Source organism: Nothobranchius furzeri, chromosome 12 (assembly GCF_043380555.1).
Source record: "Nothobranchius furzeri strain GRZ-AD chromosome 12, NfurGRZ-RIMD1, whole genome shotgun sequence".
In the NCBI taxonomy this organism is placed as follows: Eukaryota; Metazoa; Chordata; class Actinopteri; order Cyprinodontiformes; family Nothobranchiidae; genus Nothobranchius; species Nothobranchius furzeri.
The window spans coordinates 16,411,545-16,433,607 of NC_091752.1; the positions used below are offsets into that span (position 1 = coordinate 16,411,545).

At 43.1% G+C, this 22,063-nt stretch overlaps 1 protein-coding gene across 1 annotated transcript in view; it reads left to right on the forward strand.

The window, feature by feature from the left end:
- kcnk12 (potassium channel, subfamily K, member 12) overlaps positions 1–22,063 on the forward strand; it is a 59,463-nt gene that overhangs the window by 28,464 nt on the left and 8,936 nt on the right. The window lies entirely within an intron of this gene.

A 22,063-nucleotide genomic window follows, 5' to 3' on the forward strand; every position in this document is an offset into this window, starting at 1 on the left:
TGTGGGGCTCTGGGTCATCCCCGTGCAACATGCCCCATACGCCCGGGAAACGGTCCCTCCGGGTCGGTGTAGGAGCTGCCTCACTCGGAGTTTCCACTCATGCAGCTCCTCATCACACCACCCTCTCGGTCTCCTTCCAGCTGAGCCAAGGACCGGTCCCCCGGTGGCCCTCCTCGACACCGGAGCTGCAGAAAGCTTTATCGATCAGGGGTTGGTCAACCGGCTCAAGATTCCACTCACCCTCCTCGATCATCCCATTCCCGTCACCTCAGTGGACGGGCGCCCTCTCATGCCATATCCGATCACGCACCGAACCCAGAACCTCCGGATGACCATCGGAGAACACGTAGAGACCCTTCATTTCTTGGTCATTCACGCCCCTACGACTCCTCTCATTCTGGGTCATTCCTGGTTCCGCCTCCACGACCCTCACATCTCCTGGTCCACCAGTAAAGTCATGGCATGGGGTGTTAACTGTCGCCTTCATCATCCGTCTCCAGGATCACAGCCTAGGGAGACACCACCCAAGGACGTGGATTTAACACTCCTTCCACCCCAATACCACGATCTGGCTCGGGTCTTTTCAAAGGAGCCTACCACCAAGCTGCCTCCTCATCGCCCCTACGATCTGTAGATCAGGCTTCAGCCCGGAACCACCCCGCCTCGGGGTCGGCTGTTCTCGCTCTCCCCGGCAGAGACCCAGGTGATGGACGCTTACATCAATGAGGCTCTCCAGAAGGGGTTTATCCGACATTCCACGTCTCCTGGGGCGGCAGGGTTCTTCTTTGTGAAGAAGAAGGAAGGTGACCTCCGGCCCTGTATAGACTATCGTGGATTGAATAAAATCACCATCAGGGACCGCCATCCTCTTCCCTTAATGAGCACGGCTCTGGACGCCACTGCCCAAGCCACACTGTTTACCAAGCTGGACCTCCGCAGTGCATACAACCTCACCCGCATAAAGGAAGGAGAGGAGTGGAAAACCGCTTTCATTACACCCACTGGACATTATGAGTACCTGGTCATGCCCTTCGGCCTCTGCAACAGCCCTGCCATTTTCCAGCGTTTCATCACTGATGTCCTCCGTGACATGCTGGGTCGTTGGGTTTTTGTTTATTTGGACGACATCCTCATCTACTCCCGCACGGCCGAGGAACACACCCAGCATGTTCGAGCCGTTCTGTCACGCCTCCTGGAGCACGACTCATTCTGTGAACTGGAGAAGTGTGCTTTTCACCAGGAGTCCACCTCGTTTCTGGGATTCATCATCTCCTCCCAGGGCCTGCGCATGGACCCACAGAAGGTTCAGGCGGTCGCGCAGTGGCCACTACCCAAGACCCTGAAGCAGTTGCAGAGTTTCCTGGGGTTCTGCAACTTCTACCGCCGGTTTATCCGCAACTTCAGCGCCCTGGCGTCACCATTAACTTCCCTGACGAAAACAACCAATCAGCCTCGCCCTTTCCGCCTCTCCCCGGAGGCTGTTGCTGCCTTCCATGAGCTGGTCCGCTGCTTTGTAAGCGAGCCCATCCTCCTCCACCCGGACCTAACCCGGCCTTTCGTTGTGGAGGTGGACGCCTCTGAGACGGGCGCGGGAGCCGTACTGTCACAACGTGGCCAGGACTCCAAACTCCATCCCTGCGCATTCTTTTCCCGGAAGTTCTCTCCTACCCAGCAGAACTATGGGGTCGGGGACCGGGAATTGTTGGCGATAAAGTGGGCCCTGGAGGAGTGGCGACAGTGGCTCCTGGGTACCCCCACTCCTTTTCTAATCTGGACTGATCATCAGAACCTCATCCATATTCAGACCGCTCGCCAACTCAACCCTCGTCAGGCCCGGTGGGCCCTCTTTTTCGAACCTTATAACTTTCACATCGCCTACCGCCCCGGCTCAAAGAACCTCAAGGCGGACGCCCTGTCCCGTCAACACACCCAGGATCCAAGGCCTCCTGAACCGAGGTCCATCCTCCCGACCGAACGGTTCTTGGCCGCCCTGCAATGGCCCCTGGAAGCCTCCATCCGGGCGGCTCTCCCGGCAGACCCGGCGCCCCCAGAGACGCCTCCTAACCGCCTTTACGTTCCGGCCGTGTGTCGACAGGAGGCCTTGAGGTGGGGGCATAGTTCACGGCTCGCGGGACACCAAGGCCAGGCTCGTACCTTCCAGTTCCTCCGCCGGGCCCTGTGGTGGCCCTCTATGAGAAAGGACGTGCGTGAATACACCGCTGCATGTGACACTTGCGCCCGGTCTAAGTCCACCACCTAACCTGGAGCCGGGGAATTGCAACCGCTCCCTGTGCCTAAAAGGCCGTGGTCGCACATAGGTGTGGACTTTGTCACGGGGCTTCCCGTTGCCGACCACCTGGACACCATCCTCACCATCACCGACCGCTTTTCGAAGGCTGTGCATTTAGTGGCTATGGCAGGGCTCCCCACTGCTAAGAAGACGGCGAAGCTCCTCCTCGATCATGTGGTGAGGCTCCACGGATTCCCCCAGGACGTGGTGTCTGACAGAGGGCCTCAGTTCATCTCACGTTTCTGGAAGGCTTTCTGTCGGTTGGTGGGCGCTTCCGCCAGTCTGTCGTCAGGCTATCATCCCCAGACTAATGGTCAGACGGAGAGAGCAAACCAGCAGCTTGGGCGTTACTTACGCTGCTTCGCCTCGTCTCAACCGTCCACCTGGCCTCGTTACCTCCTATGGGCGGAGCTCTCTCACAACCTCCAGACGTCCTCCGCCACGGGTCTATCGCCCTTCGAGACCTGCTACGGATACCAGCCCCCTCTTTTTGACCATCAGGTGCCGGAGGTGGAGGTTCCGGTGGCTCAGGATATGGTCCGCCGCTGCAGTCTCGCTTGGATCAGGGCTCGCGCCGCCATCACCCGGGCTAATACGGAGTACTCCCGACAACACCGCCGCCGCCACCGGCCCGGCCCTGTGTTCCAGCCTGGTGACCGGGTTTGGCTCTCTACCGCAAACCTCCGGTTTCTGGCTGGTTCCAGGAAGCTGTCGCCTCGCTTTTTGGGGCCCTTCCCAGTCCGAGATGTCCTCGGTCCGGTCGCTTACCGGCTGCGCCTCCCTTCCACTCTTAAGGTGCACCCGGTATTCCACGTCTCACAGCTCAAGCCGGTGGTGTCTTCTCCTCTCCATCCGCCTCCGGCCCGGGTGCCGACGCCCCGAGATGTCGATGGGGACCCCGTCTACACCGTCCGCAAGATTCTGGACGCCCGCCGCCGGGGCCGTGGATGGCAGTATTTGGTGGACTGGCAGGGTTACGGTCCGGAGGAGCGTAGCTGGGAGCCTGCCCGCTCGTTTCTGGATCCTTCCCTGTTGGCTGATTTCTGGTCTCGTCGCCCTGGGCCTTCTGGAGCCGTCCCTCGTGGGGGGGGTCCTGTCATGAACTCCTCCTCTTAACCTTCTCTGCGGGCCGGGCTGGCGCTGCACTCCAGTTCCCAGCATGCCTGTCACCGACACTTCCCGGTGACGTCATCCCGCTGAGCCTATTTAAGGACCTGTCACAGCGGAGCCGGCACTCAGTCATCATCTAACGATAGACGCCAAGCCATTCTAAGACCTAAGACACTAACTCTACAAACCATACGGGAAGAGAACTTCCCACGCTGCCACATATCAGTCTCCATCCACCATTCTCTCCGCGCCTGGGTCTCATAACCACTCCAGCTCATCCCATCGAACCTGACACACTGGGTTTGTAAATGTCATATCCCAGCCAGGCTGAAGATCTGGCAACGCTACCTCAGAAAACTACACTTAAATGTTAAATAATGTCTCGCTACTATAACTGAATTAAAACTGTGTTTCTAATTCAACGTAAATGTATCAAATCTTCAAATGTTTGTCTGTAAAGCCAGAACTTTTCATGTAACGGTGATGTTAGGTAAGAGGAATCAGTGCACGAATTAATGTTCAACTCTTATTTAGTACTGCAAAAGCTCAAAGTATCTCAATAATCTGTGCATTATCTGTACCAAAACTGTATGGGCTACAAAAGCTCACTGTAATCTTGGTGGTGCATGATACTAATATTAAAGTTTGAAGTAATAAATTACCACTAATCATATTAAATAAATGCAATTTTTAAGCTATACTGCAGCCAGCCACTAGAGGGTGCTTGTATTTCTTATGTTTGGGGCTTTAGTATTTGCATTTTATTGCTACACCTAAAGATTATGGTTTAAAGTAGTTGTTATTTAATTGCATTTTTAATCAGAACCATTATGATGTGAATTATGGAACAAATTTAGAATGTTATTTGAGAAACATGCTTTTAAGGGGGACATATTAGGCAAAAGTCTCATTTTGTTGCCATGTGGGTCTCTACTGGCATCTATCTATAAACACTCCAAATGAGAATAACATTCATTCATTTGTGTTCTGTCACGTTTCATTTTAAGAATTATATTTACAAACCAATTATTTTTAAAAAATCCCCTGTTTGTGACATCACAAATGGGAAAATTTGAATATAACCACTCATCATGTGCACGAGAGAGCTGGAAGAGCAGCTGCTCTCTTGAATATTGGAGTTTCTCAGCTTATAGCAGCTTGGGTGGGCGTGGCCAACTCTAGTTTGTTTTTTTAAAGAGACAGAGCCCTGAAACGGCTCATTTTGGAAGGTACTGAAAATATCAAGAAACGTTTCTGAAACTATCTTACATAAGAAGGAAGTCACATCAGCTCTGCTCAGAAGGGATGCTGAGATCAAAGGGCAGAAGCTCATCTCAGATTGACAGAAAGACAGAAAACAAATCCTCTGCGGCTACAAGAGTGCATTATTTGGGGTAGTGGAGGAGCCATCAGTGCCTTAAATGATGCGGGTGAGTTGCATTTGTGCAAAGGTAGCATTCTGCAGATGCAGAGGCGGATGGGGGGATTTTTGGAAGGCAGAATGTTTCCATCATGGTGACACCATTTCTCACAAGGTTATTTTTGTAAAACAGATCATGATCTGCAATAATCTGTGTGTGTGTGTGTGTGTGTGTGTGTGTGTGTGTGTGTGTGTGTGTGTGTGTGTGTGTGTGTGTGTGTGTGTGTGTGTGTGTGTGTGTGTGTGTGTGTGTGTGTGTGTGTGTGTGTGTGTGTGTGTAAAGTTGACTGGCGTGCCTTAAGCCCAGATCTGTCTCCTGTTTTAAACATTTGGCATTTTATGTGGAGAAAAATCATAAAACAGTGACCACAGTTTGTTGAGCAGCTAGAATGTTTTATTTAGCAGGAATAGTAACCGATATACTACGATGAACATCCTAGATTCATAAATAATTTAACACTGTAATTAAGGAGAAGAATGATGTAACGCTGTGGTAAACAATTTTTTCTTCCAGCTCATTTTCAGTCTCTTCAATGGATAAAGTTCAAGATTTATTTATATGTTCTTACTACAAGTAAGTTGATTTGTTTATATAAATTTCAAGGTGAGCTGTCAGTCAAATTCTGGTCCAAATCCTGACTGATGGCAGCTTATTCTGCCTAAATGCTTAGCTATACTTAATGATTAGGTCCTCCATCATCCTGGAAAAGACACCGTTCATCACCAAACTGTTCTTGGATGTTTGTTAGGAGTTCCTCTTGGAGGATGCAGAGGTACCATTCTTTATTTTTGACTGTGTTCTAAGGTCTAAGGTCACTCCTTTAGCTCAGTAGAAACCTCATGCATGGATGCTCTCTGGAATGCTTCACTGCAGACAATCAAGAGAAGACGGCCTGACCCCAGTCCTCAGTAGTCTAATCCCTGAACCTTTATCAGAATATTGATCTGTCTTTGTTCATGTTCTACCGAGGCGTGTGTTCTCCGTTTGTTAGCTGTTTAGCTAGCTGAGCAAGGATACACGGGAGGTGTCTTGAAGCCTAGCCTTGGTAAAAAATTATCCAGAATACACCGCGGTACTTTCAAAAGGATGGCAGATCAGAAGCCGGCAGCTACTTCAGGGGCAAATTTCAAGTTTAAAAGTAAGTCAACTAATTTATATTGTTGTTTTTTAGATCCAAAGAAGTTATTTATTGTAGGTTAGTTGCTTAGTAGTTGCAGCTTCGGTGGCTAGCGGGTAGCTAAATTTAACAAATAAATACACAATTTAAATTTAAAAAGTAAAAGGCTCGTTATATATTTATATTTAAACTTACACATATAAAATATAACGTTATCTCCCGTGTCACGTGATGTTACGTGTTGCAAGTTTGTTCCATTTAACCGTTTTCTTTGACCAAGGACAGTGTCCTTGTAAGCAAGGCGCCTGGCCTATAAGACATCGCCTTGCGAGGCCAGGCGCCTTGACATTGAGAAACACCCAAAGGCTTTGTCTCAATTCAGCGTCCTTCGTCGGCCGGATTCGCCGGCCGGTTACGTCACTGCGCCGCGACTAGGCCTGTCCCAATTCGAAGACTCCTTCAAATGCGGTCGATGAATCCGGCCTTCTTTTCGCCTGCATGAAGGATGAGTCCAGTGTATCCTTCAGTGGTTTACATTTCCCAAGATGCCTTGCGGGCTGGACGGTAGAACTTTTAAAAACAATGGCAGAAAGTGAAGCGGGAGCTGTCGGAGAGGATTGCGCTTATAAATGTCAGCATAAACTTGAAAACTGTTATGTTAAGGACTTTTTGTGATACATGGACGTTATTTTAGTAAGAAATGTTACAGTAAAAGTGCTTGTATTGCGGTCTCGGCTCGTATGTTCGGCCGCTCGGTGTCGTACTTCTCCCGTTACGTTTTCCCCCTGATTTTAATAGAAGTTTGTATTTTAGGGACAAAAGAGAAAACCAGGGACTTTATTAAGCTTAGGGCGGAGATGGACCACATGTTCACCGGAGCTAAGTATTCGGCGGCTGTGGCATGGAGGTACAATAACATCTCATATTTTAAAAACTGTCGTTTGAGTTTTTTCTGCAAAAACGTGAAAGGAATAACCCGTTGTCCTCTTTTCTCTATCATTTCTCTTCCTGTTTTTTTCTTACATGTTTGTTAAGACTATTCTGGAGAAAATGGGCATCCAGGGGAAGGTGACAGCGATGACCAGCTTCTGGAGCTGATCAGGGAGGACATGAGGCTGCAGAGGGAGGCAGAGCCACAGAGGGCACAGGAGAGAGGGGAGAATTTTGACAGGCTTGCTAGAAAAAATGGTTAAGATTAAACATGTATATAAAAGAAATATCTAAATAAAATCAGTTCTGTATTAAACTGTTGAATTTTATTTTTGTTTACAAATGTGAATTGTTTAGTATTACAGGGTATCCGCTGGGTCTTGAAAAGTCTTAAAAGGTGATCAATCGGTTTTGGTCAAGACCCTTAGAAAGTATTAAAAACTATTATCACATCTTTGCTTAGGCTCAACTTGTCGAAAGTATTTTCTCTGAATTAGCTCTCCAACAGTCAAGGAAATGATTAAAAAGCTAAATAAAACTTCGAGCTCCATCGTTTGAAGTTCCTTCTCCCTTCTGCTCAGCGGTTCCACGGTTGCTAGGCAACGGAACGTTCGCTGAGAGAGTGGCGGGAATTCATGAAGGCTAGGCCTGTCCAAATTCACAGCCGTTAACATCCGGTCTACTCGGCCGACGGAGGACCCAGCCCACGTCGGCCGAATAGGCTGGGTCCTTCGAAGGATGCAGACCCTGAATTGAGACACAGCAATAGTCTTTGTTTACAACCTCTCCCGCTTTATACTTCCTGGTTCACGAGCCAATCATGTGAGCTACAAACTTGCCAAGTCATTCAACACAAACGCTGTTGCATCAGCATTGTGGACAGACTGTAATCCAGTAAAAGGAGTACGATCCCCAAAGTAGATTTGGCATTTTCACATTATGAAGTAAAGTCTTGTTTGGTTCTAGGCTCCACCCTGTCTGTCTGATTGGGTGCTGCTTTCTGGTTATCAAATCACCAATTAGCAGTATCTATATGACAGGGGTATTCAATTCCGATCCTGGAGGTCCGGTGTCGGTACAGGATCTGCTCGGGTGCAAGATCGGCTCGGGGTCCTTCGACTGCCGATGACGTCAAAGTACGGCAAACCCACTCGGACAAAAAACACTACACATATACTGTTGGAAAGAATTTAGCAGTTTCGTTATTAAAATAATGTTTCTTACGAGATAAGTTTGTGTTTACAATGGTATTTGTAAAATAAAACACTATATTGTCTTCATGATGTTGAACTCCTCTTTGAGCACATCCCTTGAAGAATCATAGGTATTAGCAACACCTGTGAAATTGTATTTGCAGGAAAGAAGTGTGTCCCGTTTATTGAAGTATTTTGTGTTTAGTTTTTGACGTCTTGTCCATGCGTAGTTCAGGTACGCTCATAGCTGCTAGCCAAAACTCTGGAGTTAAAAGTTTTCTGGCTTTACTAAAATACCTGTCTGTACTTATTTGATTGATGGTAGTTTTACGGTAGTTTTACTTTCTATTAGACTTCAAATGTAATCATTTGGCACGTTTCCAATTCATAATTTGTAATAATGTAATCGGTGTTATTAGCATTAGCATTCCTATGGGTTTTTCCACGTATATTAGCATTGCGCTAACCACTCGCTGCCAAATTGCAGCCTTTGCGATTAGAAAATCTCCTTTTGTCACATCGCAATTTAATTGTACATGCAGTTAATCGTTCAGCCATAATATACATGCAACTCTATGCTAAAAGTGTATTTTCAAAGAGGTAATGACGGATTTCTTTGTAAAAGTTGTCCATCTTTCCAACAGAAAAATTTGCCTGGACCAACGTAACGTGATAACAACGTAACGTGATAACAACGTAAAGTGATAACAACGTAACGTGATAACAACGTAACGTGATAACAACGTAACGTGATAACAACGTAACGTGATTACAACGTAACGTGATTACAACGTAACGTGATTACAACGTAACGTGATTACATAATTCCGTAAGGTTCATGTTCAGCCAATCAACTACTTTGATGTCACTGGCAGTCGACGGACCCCGAGCCGATTTTGCACCCGAGCAGATCTTGTACCGACACCGGTATCCAGCAAGTTTTAGTTTTAACTCTGTTTCGACACACCTGATTTCAGTCAACAGGTGATTAACAGGCTTCTGCAGAGCCTGATGAGCTGCTACACAGGTGAATGAAATGTGTTGAATCAGAGAAACCACTATAAAGTGCTGGACCTCCAGGACCAGAATTGAATACCACTGCTACATGACCTGAAGCGGAACATCTGGGCCTTTAGGACATTTGAATGCCAAACATCTTTTGCCGTATTGGCTCTATTTGTAAGTTAGTAGTTCTTAGTTTTTCTGGAGTTAAGTTAAATAATTCTTTTAGGAATGTTTTTTTTTTTGTTATATTGGCCTGAGCTCTCCCTGAAGCTTACCACCAGTCTATATACATCAGAATTTAAAATAAACATCTTAATTGCCACAGTCTCCTCCTTCCCCTTCGAGATTTTTGTTAGTCCCTCGCATTTCTCCCGAGGAAAGTCACAGACATAATAGTTGTATTGCAACAGCCTTTGTTTTTGTTTTTCAAGTTCACTTCCTGTTTCCTTGCTTCCATCATTTTAAGGCCCTTTTACTCAAATTATGACCATGTGAAAAAATGATTGGCCTGTAGGCCAAATAAATGGTTGTAACACCTACAACATAAGCCAAGCACTTAAGATCTGGTCTGTCACAGAAGGGCGGACTGCATGAAAATTCAGCCCTGGAATATCTCTGTCTGTCCAAGCACAGTGAGGGTGGGGAAGGTGCTGGTGAAAAACTGGCAGAAAAAGCACATCCACAGGCCCTAGATCACACCAGCCTCACAGATGGCCACTCCATCCCTGCTGTCAAGTCCCTGTGGAGGAATTTTTCCCATTCCTCTTTTACAGATTGTTTGAAATGAGCCATATTGAAGGGGGTTTTCAGCATCAACGGTCTGTTTTGGTCAAAAGGTCAGATCTTGTTTTTATAGAAAGTGGAATTGATGGTTCCATCATTTACCACAAGTGGTGCGGGTCCCAAGGCAGCCAAGCAGCCCCAGACCATCACACTACCACCACCACCATGCTTGCAGATTGTTTTAGAGTTGGTTTTACTCCAGATAGAACAGAAAAAACACCTGCCTCATCACTCAGCTGAATATTTCCTCTTAACTCTTCTGAATCATCAAGGTGTTTGTTGGCAAATGTGAGACGAGTTTTTGTGCACTTTTTGGTGAGCAGAAGCTTAAACCACGGAAATGTGAAAATGGATGCATTTTTTAATCCAGTAATGTCTGAAAAGCTTTAGATGTGGTTCTCGGGTTCTTGAATTGTTATTAGAACAGCACATTATGTGCTGCTTTTTGAGGTCTTCTAGCCTACACTTTAAAAAATGAAATGTTGAATTAGCGTCACCAAGTAGCGTCAACTGGTTCTAGATTGTTAAATGTTGCAATGTTAAAAGTGTATACATACTACTCTTCCTACGTTTAAGCAACTAGGTTTAGTGGAACCAGCTGACATAACTTGGTTAAGGAAATTCAACATTTCATTTTTTAGAGTGTAATTCATGATGGGTTCCATTAAAGTGTTTCCTTCGTTCTGAACTTGGCTTTTTACAGTTCTTACATGATTTGACACAAAAAGAAAACCTTTTCCACATAAAAGCTATTTTGGTTTAAAAGGATCTCCCTTTTTATTAGTTTTTTTTCTAGCATTTGTTTGTTGTTCTGAAACATGTATTACCCCAAAATAAGTAATACAGATAAGCAACCTATAAGGGTGCAAACTGATTTTCGAAGCACTACATGAAGTTTTGTTCCTCAGAAACACCAGAATCACTTGAAGCTGAGCATATCTGGTCTTCACGCCAGCATTTGCAAATTATTCCGCTGCCTCCAGGCTGGCACATGATCAGTGCATTTAGCTTCTTTTCAATCTAATAACAAGCAATGGAGCATTCCTTTATTGTTTCTCTATAAAAGACAGCTTTCTGGTTTCTCCATATATGATCCAATGTGATTATTGCAGCTGTCAGTAACTTTGCAGTCCCTGACAGAGATTAGGTTTTCACACAGACGTGCATTTTATAGATCTGGGATTTCACTTTTCTCATGGCAGCTGAAATTCAGACACAAATGTTCCTCCAGGATATGATTTGATTGTTTTTGTGGGATGGGTAAAAATCTGAAGCACAATGAAATGCTGCCACTGTTAAAGCTGCAATAGCAAATTTGGGAAACTTTTTTTTCATGCCTCTTAACAAATTAACAGCCAGCAGTTTCCTGATCAGTTTTTGAGCCTTTTTACTGATCTTTGATGAGTCACTGCACATTGTGCTCTATGATGATGTCAACACCAAAACTACCAAAACAAAAAGGAGACTAACCTCTTACATCAGGAAGAATCAGCGTGTTTCTAGCATTAGCCATTCTTTCATAATCCGATGTCGAATTGTGAGCGGCAGAAGCTTTTCCAGTTTGCGTCTCTCTTTTTTCACAGCAACGGCCCAAAACGATCTCCTAATTCATGGATTTTCTGCTTCCTGATCACGTGACGTGTGACGTACGTGGCCGAAAATCAGCTTTAGAGCTGTTTGTTCTCATGGGCTCGACACACGGGAGGCGACATCGCCTCTCCTCCATTCATTTTCAATGAGACATGTGCGACAAAGCGATAATCGCGGGTCTCCCTCCTACCAAGCGAAACGCGAAAAACGTGCGTGTGAAATTTTGCGCTCGTGCACGTGTCGTGCACGGACGACCCAGCGACGCGATCCCAGAAAGTTGAAACATTTTCAACTTTTCATCGCTGTCGCTCGGACGAGGACCAATCAACGGAGGTTTCATTCACTGACCAATGAGCGGGCAGGATGCTCCGCACATCTCCGAGCAAACATGAAGGAGAAATTGATTATTATTATGTTTTATATAGTAAAATCAGAAGTAAGATTTCACATAACTCTAGCAGCACCTTGTGAAACATCATATCTACCACATTATTTTTAACTCTGAACCGCTTAAATAACCTTAATTCCCTCCAACCTGACACAGCCAAACAAAACAACAGAAGATTCGATTTCGCCACGGAACAGAACGTGTCAACGGCTTTGCTGCTGGCCGCTGCCGCGGGTCGCCTCCCGTGTGTCAGGTAATAAAAGCGACAGCGATAAATTTCGCTGATCGCGGTCGTTTGTCGCCTCCCGTGTGTCGAGCCCATCACGGTGCGGGGGCTCGTTCAGATGCCCTCCCATTAAAAAATTCAAATGACGTCTTTAGTCGTCAATGGCAGTAAGTGAGTTAACAACATTCCAACATAGTGTAGCTATAAATATATTATGGAGATTAAAAAACTAAAACTAAACGAATAAAGTGGTTGTCTCTCTAGCTCTCATGTGGCCTAGTGATATGTGTCCACCCTGAGACTTGGAGATCGTGGGTTTAAAACTAGAGTCGGGTCAAAATGGGACCCAATGTCTCCCTGCTTGACACTCAGCATCATGGGGTTGTACCGGGAGGCTAAATCACCAAATAGTTCCCAAGTGCGGTCTTGTCTACAGCTTACCGCTCCCCGTGGGGATGGGGCAAATGCAAAGATGTATCTTTACTGTGCGATGACTAATGGGACTTTGACCTAATTTTGACTCGGACATTTGTCTAAAAACCTCCACCAACAAAAGCAACTACTGGGCCATTGTTGTCAGTTTCGTCATACTGCCGCATTTCCCTAGGTCCTCCATTCATTACACACTGGCGTATTTACTAACAGCACCACTGGTGTGAGAGGTTCTCAGCTCAGTAATGTCAGAGAAGGAGAAACAGCCGGCTACTACCACTTTCAATTTCAACAAGCCAGAGTCCCAAAAAGTAAAACACCATTCAAAGTCAAGGACAACAAAAGATATTTGGACCTAGAAAACGACGACTGGTGTTTGGCTCGATCTCGTTTCCTCCAGCATCGCAGGTTTTTGGTTCCGGCAGAAGTGTCTCAGTGAAGATGCCCGAGTAGAGGGCTGAGTGTTGAGTGACCGTGTGTGCGTACAAAAACATAGCTTGTTTGTGGATTCGCCATAGCAGCTTTAAACCTCCACATCTCTTTTGTTTATCAGCTTAAACTGGAGGCTTATCAGGCTGATCTGAGAGCAGCGCTGGTTCAAACACAAAGACCAGGACAGGTGTGTTTGTTCCAGTCATAAAACAAGAGGATTTCACAGCTTTTGTTCAAACTCCCATAGAATTTAAGATTATTATAGTAAGAAGGATGCGGGTTTAAGATTAATCACACAGCAGCTATTAATCTGATGAGAAAAAAATCCTCAGGGATCTGAAATGACACAATCATTCCTGTTTGTGGGATACCGGTGATCCGTGTCCTCGGGTCTTTAAAACCCTGCAAATGTGGGGAGAAACGATCGAACGTGGAAGACAAAACAATAACAAATGGCAAAAATCCAAAACCAATGCAACATTTTTTCTTCTGAAAATAAAAAATGAAAAAATCAATACAGACCACAATGAACTCAAGAGGCCTTCAGGCTTTCTTTGAATTAACCCTTTAGAGGGCTCACACTGAAATAGTTTGAAATTAAAATTCCAGGGTGTTATTTTGTTATGCAGCCAAAGTTTTCTTCTGTTGTGTCAATTTTCAAAAATGTTTATTTTCATGCAGAAAATCACAGAAAATGAAGTGATCCTATATAGACATTGGCACTGTTCTGGTAAATGAAATTCCAAAATAGAAAATATGATCAAATTAAATGCATTCATTTACAATAATTTAGGTAATTATAAGACATTTTTTGCTCATTTTAGAACATCATATCACTGTAAATAATACAGATTACATCACAATCTTCATACAATATAGTGTATTCTCTATAAAAACCAGACTCTTCTGAAAATTATTAAACAATAGAAATCAGTTCAGTTGGAATATGTTCAAATGTTTTATATTTGAGGATCTGACTTAGTCATCTTCCTCCTCTTCATTATATCTCTGATGAGGAGATTGTTAGCTCAGTAACTGTCCTCCTCCATTTTCCATTAAAGTCTCAATAGAAACTGCTGTTACCATCAAAAAGGAGATTATATCTGAATAAAAAATAAATCTGATCAAACCAAGTATGCATAATTTTCTTTACTTGTTCAGGGCATAAGATCAAATATGGCAGCATTGATTTTCACTCATATAACCTTATTTAGCACAACTACTGCAAGGTGAGAGTTTCATGAATCCACCAATAGTAGTTTATGAGATCTGACTGTAAACACGAGGTCACTGAGCTACAGGAAGGCAGTTTTCCGCCTTTGCTGATTGGTCGAACGGTGCCATGGAGGCAAACTGTGACTAGCTTGATCTCTGACGATTGCTTGTGTGAAATCCGTAGATTCCCATAGCTTGCAAAAAGGCACACTAACATCATTTATAATGTGGGTGGAAGAGTTTAAATATGGACACTGGCCCTCACAGATATGTAATTATTGAAGATGCTGTCCTGACTGAGTCATAAAATATTCTAAAGTGTGAGTTTCAGGTTGCGATTAGATTAATCACACGCTGTTATTTCTGATAACATCTGCATGCTGTTTAAGTTCTTGCTTTTCCAGTTTACATCTGCCAGAAATGAAATGTGCGTTCACCTGCATTAGCCGCTGTTAGAAAATAGATGGGAAAACACTTGGATTAGAAAAGCCACTCAGATCTGCGTCACACTGAAATTAGCATTCATGGACTCACCCATCTTGGCTCACAACGGGGAAGGCTGAGTTGATTAACAGCCAGGAGAGAGCAGAACACGTCTCAGCCGATGGTCTCGGCTAGTAGAAGCTAACCGTTAGCATTAGCAACTCCACAACATGGCTGAACTCCTTCAGGCTTGTGTAGTTTGTGCAAACTGAGGCAGTGGAAGAGTTGTGTTTCTGTTAGCCAATCAGAGGCAAGATGTCCAAACATCATGAATATTTATAAATATTATTAATGGCGCCACTCCTCTGGCTAACTTCTTCTTCCCGAAACAGGAGCCCTAGAACATTTTCCACAGAGAACAGCTCACTAGACATTCATTTTTGTTTATGTTTGTTTATGTATTTAGCAGACGCTTTTGTCCAAAACAACTTACAATGTCATGAGCTGAACTCAGAAGACCCGGAATGATGCCAAACACAGTTAAAGTATATAACAAAAAGTATTTTATTTTTGGTGGAGTTACCAGATGGGCGAGGCTGGAGACAGAGTCGGAGACAGGCGAAGGTCACAATGGCAGGCAGAGTACAAGGCAGGGGTCAGGAGAAAAACGACGTCCGGAGGCAGATATCAGGCAGGGTGGATGGCTGGAGAATTTACTGGCACAAAGTTTTCAATAATCTGGCAGAGACTGGGTAGCTGAATGGATCTTTTATAGCAGGGGAAGCAGGTGTGTGAGATGAGCTGAGGAGTCAGGAGCAGGTGAAGTGGATGAAGCTGATTACAGGAACAGGTGAGATGAATGGAGTTGATGGTGGTTGCCAGGGAAACAGGGCTTGTCGGAAGCTTGGTGAGGGGACCAGGTGAGCTGATTGAAGGCTGAAAAATGAGAGTCATGACATACAAGTGATAATCGGCATGTTGCCCTTGAGGCTAACAACAACAATAACAACAACAACTTGACATCAATCATGGAGAGGAGGGAACAAGGAGTGGACAGTATAGAGGGGGGACGGGTGCAGGGAGGGTGCTAGTTTAGAAGATGCTCTCTGAAGAGCAGGGTCTTCAGGATCAGGAGTTTCTTGAAAATTGAAAATGAAGCCCCTGTTCTGGTAGTGCTTGGTAGGTCATTCCACATTTGTGGAACGATGCATGAGAAGAGTCTGGATTGTCCTGAGCGTGGTGTAGGCACTGCTAGAGACCACACCATATTATTGAAATAAACATGCAAATGAACGCTTTAAGTAAATGGAACATTTCATTTTGTTGAGTGTGTATTGATGTGTGTTAATTATTGTCACCCTTATGGCTGTCCATAATTATTCTGGCCCTGTGTTTCTGATGATTGTACTCTCATTATCACTGCGCTGACAGGCAGAACAAATACCATTGATGTGTGTTTGAGCAGGGAGACGAGTTAAAAGCCTCACTGATTTGCTTCAGGGTTGCAGAAAATTTGTTGCTTTTTTCATATTTATACATTTGGTGCATTCAGCCCAGAGATGCATTAAAATAGTCTCTGACTACCCCATTGACCTTATTTTATTTACTTTTTTTAGAGTAGGCGGTGGAGCGTGAGTATTTCCGTTCTCATCCTGCCTGCCAGTAATCTTGGCAGCTTTTCGGCAGATGGCGTGGCGATGATGTCGCAGGTCTGGTCGTGTTGACGCTTCCGTAGATCTCTGTCCTTCTCTGCAGACCCCCGCCACGCACCGCGCTGGTGACTAATCACTTCCTATTCGACACATAAGCCAGTCGTCAGAGGGACTGGGCACGTGCGGCAGTGTCTGCTGCTGCTCTTATCAGTCCATTTTGAGGTTCATTCCACTGCTGGGGCTAAGCTGGTTTAACTGGGAGCTTGTTCAGTGTATCAGTTTACTTATTTTTTAAAGTAAGCTTTTGCTTTTGCTATGTTTTTGTCTTTAAGGGCTGTTATTAATCAACACAACTTAGAAATGTGTTTGATGTTTTTTCTTGCCTTTTATTACATTTCCTAAAATATCACTGAACTCATGAAAGCTGACTCGGTAACATTTAGACTGAAAGATTTACTGCAGCGGCCTTATGCAGCTTTTTTTCCAGTGGACTGAATCAATAAGCCTCTCAAGGATTCTTTAATTTGGAAAAGATGTCAAGTGGGCTTTTATCAAGAACAAGGCAGGCTCCACGGTGATCTCTTTAAAAACTGCAACACACACCGAGTAAATGGTGGAAGTTATTGCCCATTACTTTTCACTTTGACAGTTAACACACACTGCTGCTGCTAAGGTGAGACTCATAATTCTGTTTTCAACATTCATGACTACAGGTTTTGTAAATAGTAGAACACGTAATGTTAGCACTCAAAAAATAAAAATGATTGATGTGTTTGCTCAGAATTGAAAGTTAGATTTTGGTCGGTTAAACTTAAAATGCATTTGTTCACAAAGTTATCAGCCTATCTTAAAAAAAGCAGAATTCATCAAATAAAGTAAAATGGTGTTTATCTGTTGAGCTCAATAATATTTCTGCTGTATTATATTATATTATATTGTATTATATTATATTATATTATATTATATTATATTATATTATATTATATTATTTTACATTACATTACATTATATTATATTATATTATATTATATTATATTATATTATATTATATTATATTATATTATATTACATTACATTACATTATATTATATTATATTATATTATATTATATTATATTATATTATATTTCAGGCTTTACATATTTTTAATTTAAGAGAAATTTGTATCATTTGTTTTAATATTTTTATTTTTTATCTTTTTGTTAACATGTAGGGTTGTACCTACTAATCACAAATATCTATCAAACATAAAAAAAATGTACCAGTCAAAATCTCAGAAATCACACCGAAAATCTGAATTTATTACATTATCTGAGAAAAATAGTTAAAAAACAAACAGCCATTCACACACTCACTCACACCATCAGATGATTCCGGACTGCCAAAACACCTGACATGAACAGTTTTGGGTTTTAGGACGAAACTGGAGCATCCATCAAAAATCCACGCGTGCATGGGGAGAACATGCTAATTCCACGCAGAAAGGCCAGCTGGGGTTTGAACCAGCAACTTTCTTAAAATTGACCCTCTCCAAATGTAGACCCTCCACTAGATGGCAGTAGATGTATACAGGATTGGATACGGCAGGTTTATGTTGAAGGTACTAATCCTGATATGCCATCTGGATTTGATGTGAATAGAACAGAATAGAATAGAATAGAATAGAATAGAATAGAATAGAATAGAATAGAATAGAATAGAATAGAATAGAATAGAGCATTCCTTTATTGTTCCTCTATTGTCACAGCAGCAATTACGTTCACAACATTGGAGAGTAAAAAATAAGTACATAAGAAGTTAATTATTATTTCAAATTAATAAGATTATATACTAACTTGTTTTGTGGACTGGCAGCCTGTCCAGGGTGTACCCCGACTGCTTGCCCAGGGACCGCTGGAGATAGGCACCAGCCCCCTGCAACCCTGCATGGATAAGTGTAAAGAAAATGGATGGATGGATGGACGGACTTGTTTTGTGATATAAAAAGCTGAATTCTTCAGTAACTACAATACTTTAATGTTTTTTAAAACAAAAAAACTTTTTCTTGCAACTGATTAAGGATGAAAATGTTGCCTAGCATTAGAGCATGACAGTTTCAAAGGATCTCTAAGGGTACCGACATTGATGCTATTTTACTGCATTTATGCATTTATTCTGGATAACACTTACTGTTTTGTAAAAAAAAAAAATAAATAAATAAATAAAAGAATCAAAGAGAAAAAACATACAAATGTATTGTTACACTGTTAGATTGATGAGCTGCTTCAGAGGCTCGCTTTCAGGGTTTGCTTTTACTTTCATCTCTTTTGATCCTTATTTATTGCTGTTCTTCGATTCACAAATGGCAGCTCAATTCAAAACTCAAGACACAGCATCATACATCTCATGCTTGTGTCATTTTGGCTTGGTTGTGCACATCTCACTTTTAGTAAAATGTGCACAGCAAGAGGCACAGGGAGAGCAGCAAGGCAAAGTCTGCAAGCGTCTTTAATACCACAGAAGTTCAAAAACAGACAATCATTACAAACGTTACTAAATCTTCTGAAAATCTGTGAAGTAGATTCTGTAATATAGATTTGTATTCACATTGTTGCATTTTATTCCTGTTGCTATGGCCATTTTTCAAAATGAGAGCTGCAGAGAAATCAGCATGACCAAAGTGCATAAGCTGCAGTTTTCACCTGTTTCTTTCACTGTGTGTTGTTTGCAAGTATCGTGACAAACGTTGGGCATTGTGAATGCAACAACGTGCAACAGCAATACAAACACTAACAATTCAGCACATGCAGCTGTTTTTTTGCAAAACTACCACTTCAATCATTTCATCCACCCATTTTCTAAACCCGTTTGCCAGACTCGTCCTCTGTTTAATTCTGCACAGAGAACTAGTCTAGTTACTCACAGGCAGAGAGGCACATGAGGGGCAGGACTTGCCAGCTCAAAAATAACCAGTCAGAAAGATGGCAGAAATGCAGACTGTACCGCGTAACACTAGTTTTTTAGCTGTAGTCAAAAATGGCGTCTTGCGACGGCACAAACATCTTTTTTTTAAAGAAAGGCTTTTAGCGCAGGTCACTTTATTGCCTCCATTGACTTCCTTCTGTCTTCAGCTCACCTGTGAGTGTTGTCGAGTCCCCCCCTTCCCGCTCACACAGGCTCTCGTTTAAATTCATCGATTGATCAAGGTTCAGAGTTGAGTGTTCGGCTAAGTGTATCAAATGAAAAGCAGAGCATTCAATATAACTATTAGCACCATCCTTACTAATTTACGTGATTTGTTTAGGACTCTAATTTACTGTGAGAGAGGAGTGCAATGGGAGACACTCACTTAAGGCTGATAACAGCCGGGCACGCGTGAGTCACACTCGACCGCTGGTGAGAGGAATCCTACATGTGAAATGTACCACAGTCTGGTACTGACCTGTTATGACCTGAGGCTTTGAATTCAAAATAGATCCGGAGGAGTTTGGGAGGGATAATTCAAAACTGTTCCTTCTGCAGAAACTAGAATCCAGTGCCGTAACAATGAAATTTCCATAAGGGGGCCAGTTGGGTCCAGTGAAAATTAGTCCCATTGCATTGCATCTCCATTCATTTTCATTAAGTAAACAATAGGCCTATGCATATTCAGCTTGTCAAACTCAATTCTGAGAAACATAAATATTTCTGGAACAAAACAAATTTTCAAAATTTTTATTTTTCTGTTATTTTTAACTCATTCGCTGCCAGCCGTTTCCTGATCGGTAAAGCCCTTCGCTGCCAGCGTATCTTGCCGTTTTTAGTGTTTTTTTAAGAGTCACAGAATGTTGCGTGCTAGGATGATGTAGACGCCAAAACAACCAAAACAAAGCAGAGACTCACCTCGTACATCAGGAAGACTCCGCACGTTTCGAGCTTTAGCCATTCTTTCATAATCCGTTGTTGAATTGTTATCGGCAGAAGCTTTACATTGTCACTTTAAGTAATTTATTTAGTCGAGACTAATTTATTCATTAGCTTTCCTGTATTTTTTATTAAGAAGATGAAAGTTTGAGTGAACATGAATGTGATTTATTGATGGATGGGGTTTTCCCTGGGGGGCGGGGCGCCAAACAAATTCTCAAGGTGGAACGTGAGCCCCCCTGGCCACTCCTTTGGAGCACCACTTCTAGAAAGATTAAACAAAGACAATGGTAAGATCATCAGAGGGATGTTTATCAGTATTTTTAACTGAAAGTGGTGCGTTGAGTGCACCACTTAAAGCTTGAAAGGAACACATTTGTTGCATCAGGTCATTACGGGTTATTCTATAATCTATTCATCTCCAAACCCTTCAGCTTCCCCACAGCCTGATTAACAGTTAAAGCGAGAGCTTCTCTGAAAACTGTCAAATTGTAATTAATGGATACAAATGGTGCCATCTCCATAATTCTCCTCCTTGTTGAGTCTCTACTGTGTAATTATGTGTGTAGCCACCAGAGCGTAGCATCATTTGCCATGTTGAGTTGAGCATACCTTATTTAATGTTAATGAATAAATGTCTCCTAGGGGGATGGAAGATGACTGAATTGGTTTTGCACACATCTGATTTCCTGCCTCATCAACTTTGACTGAATAAATCTGAACTTTCTCCGTGCGATCAGAACCTTCATCCCCTGCTTGCTGTCTTCACTCACAGCCCTCATTTAGGAGTTTGAAAGCATAAATGAAGAAGTCTTTGTAAACAAATATAGCCTAATGTTTGCCAGCTACGGGCTGTGCTTTCTATTATTGGTCGCTGTCTCCTAATGCGTCCTGACACAGTGGTTTGGAGTAATGGCTCTGAAATGCTACGCTGAATCGATGCCTGGTGCCTTTTCCTCTCTTAGGTAATTTACTTGGTAATGAGAGATGGTGCAGAAGGCTGTCTCTGAGAGCACTGCGAAGATGTAATCTGTATTCCCTGTGATTCAGTCAGGTTAAGAAGTCTTCGGCTGCTAATTAATTAACTACGGAACGCTGGAATAGGATTTTATTGGAGGGCTTAATTTGGGCAATCAAGGCCTGTAACCGGGGGTTGGCTTTCTGGCCAAATTACTGAACAACAATCATAAAAGCCTATATTTAAACATCTGCGCCCTTATTTGTGTGCAAAGCTGTAAGGTTATGGTACACGTGCATGAGCTTATATTACCTCTTGTCTATAAAACAGTCTGCATCAATCAGTGTTGATCTAAATGGTCCAACATGTCAACAAAAGACCCGCTTGAGAGCAGATTTTGCTGCCTGTGATAAGGTCAAAAAAGCCATTTTGGCCATCATAAAAGGAAGTATTGACCAGATATTGATGTCATTTATTACCTGGCAAGGATGGTTGGAGGGGGAAAGGGAAAATGATCTGCCCTCATGCTCCGGGAAGACTGAAACGGGAGATGGAAAAATCTATTCACCTTGGCCTGAAAGTGAACTTGTTGATCTTTCAGCACGATTTTATTTGTTGACAAATATAACATCTGCTCTTCTGTTGATAAGGAACACACAGGCATACACTCAGTTAAAGTGTGTGTGTGTTTCATTGACCCTCAGATTAGTTACACACAAAATTTTGCAAAGCGCATTATATATATGAACAGAATAAATAAATGTGCTGAAAAAGATCTGAATGTTGAAACATATTCATGACTTTTATGTCATTTTAGACATTTTTTCATTGAGCTCAAGCTACATTTCCAAGAGATAAACGAGGATTTTGTCTTATCCATTTAACCTTTCTTTGCCTTGAATGTTTCTATAAAAGGTTTGAGAGAATCTATAATAGTTTTTGACCTCCCCTTGCACCTGGACTCCTAACATCAGACTCGCACCTGACTTACATAAACACAAGTTTTTCTTCAACACA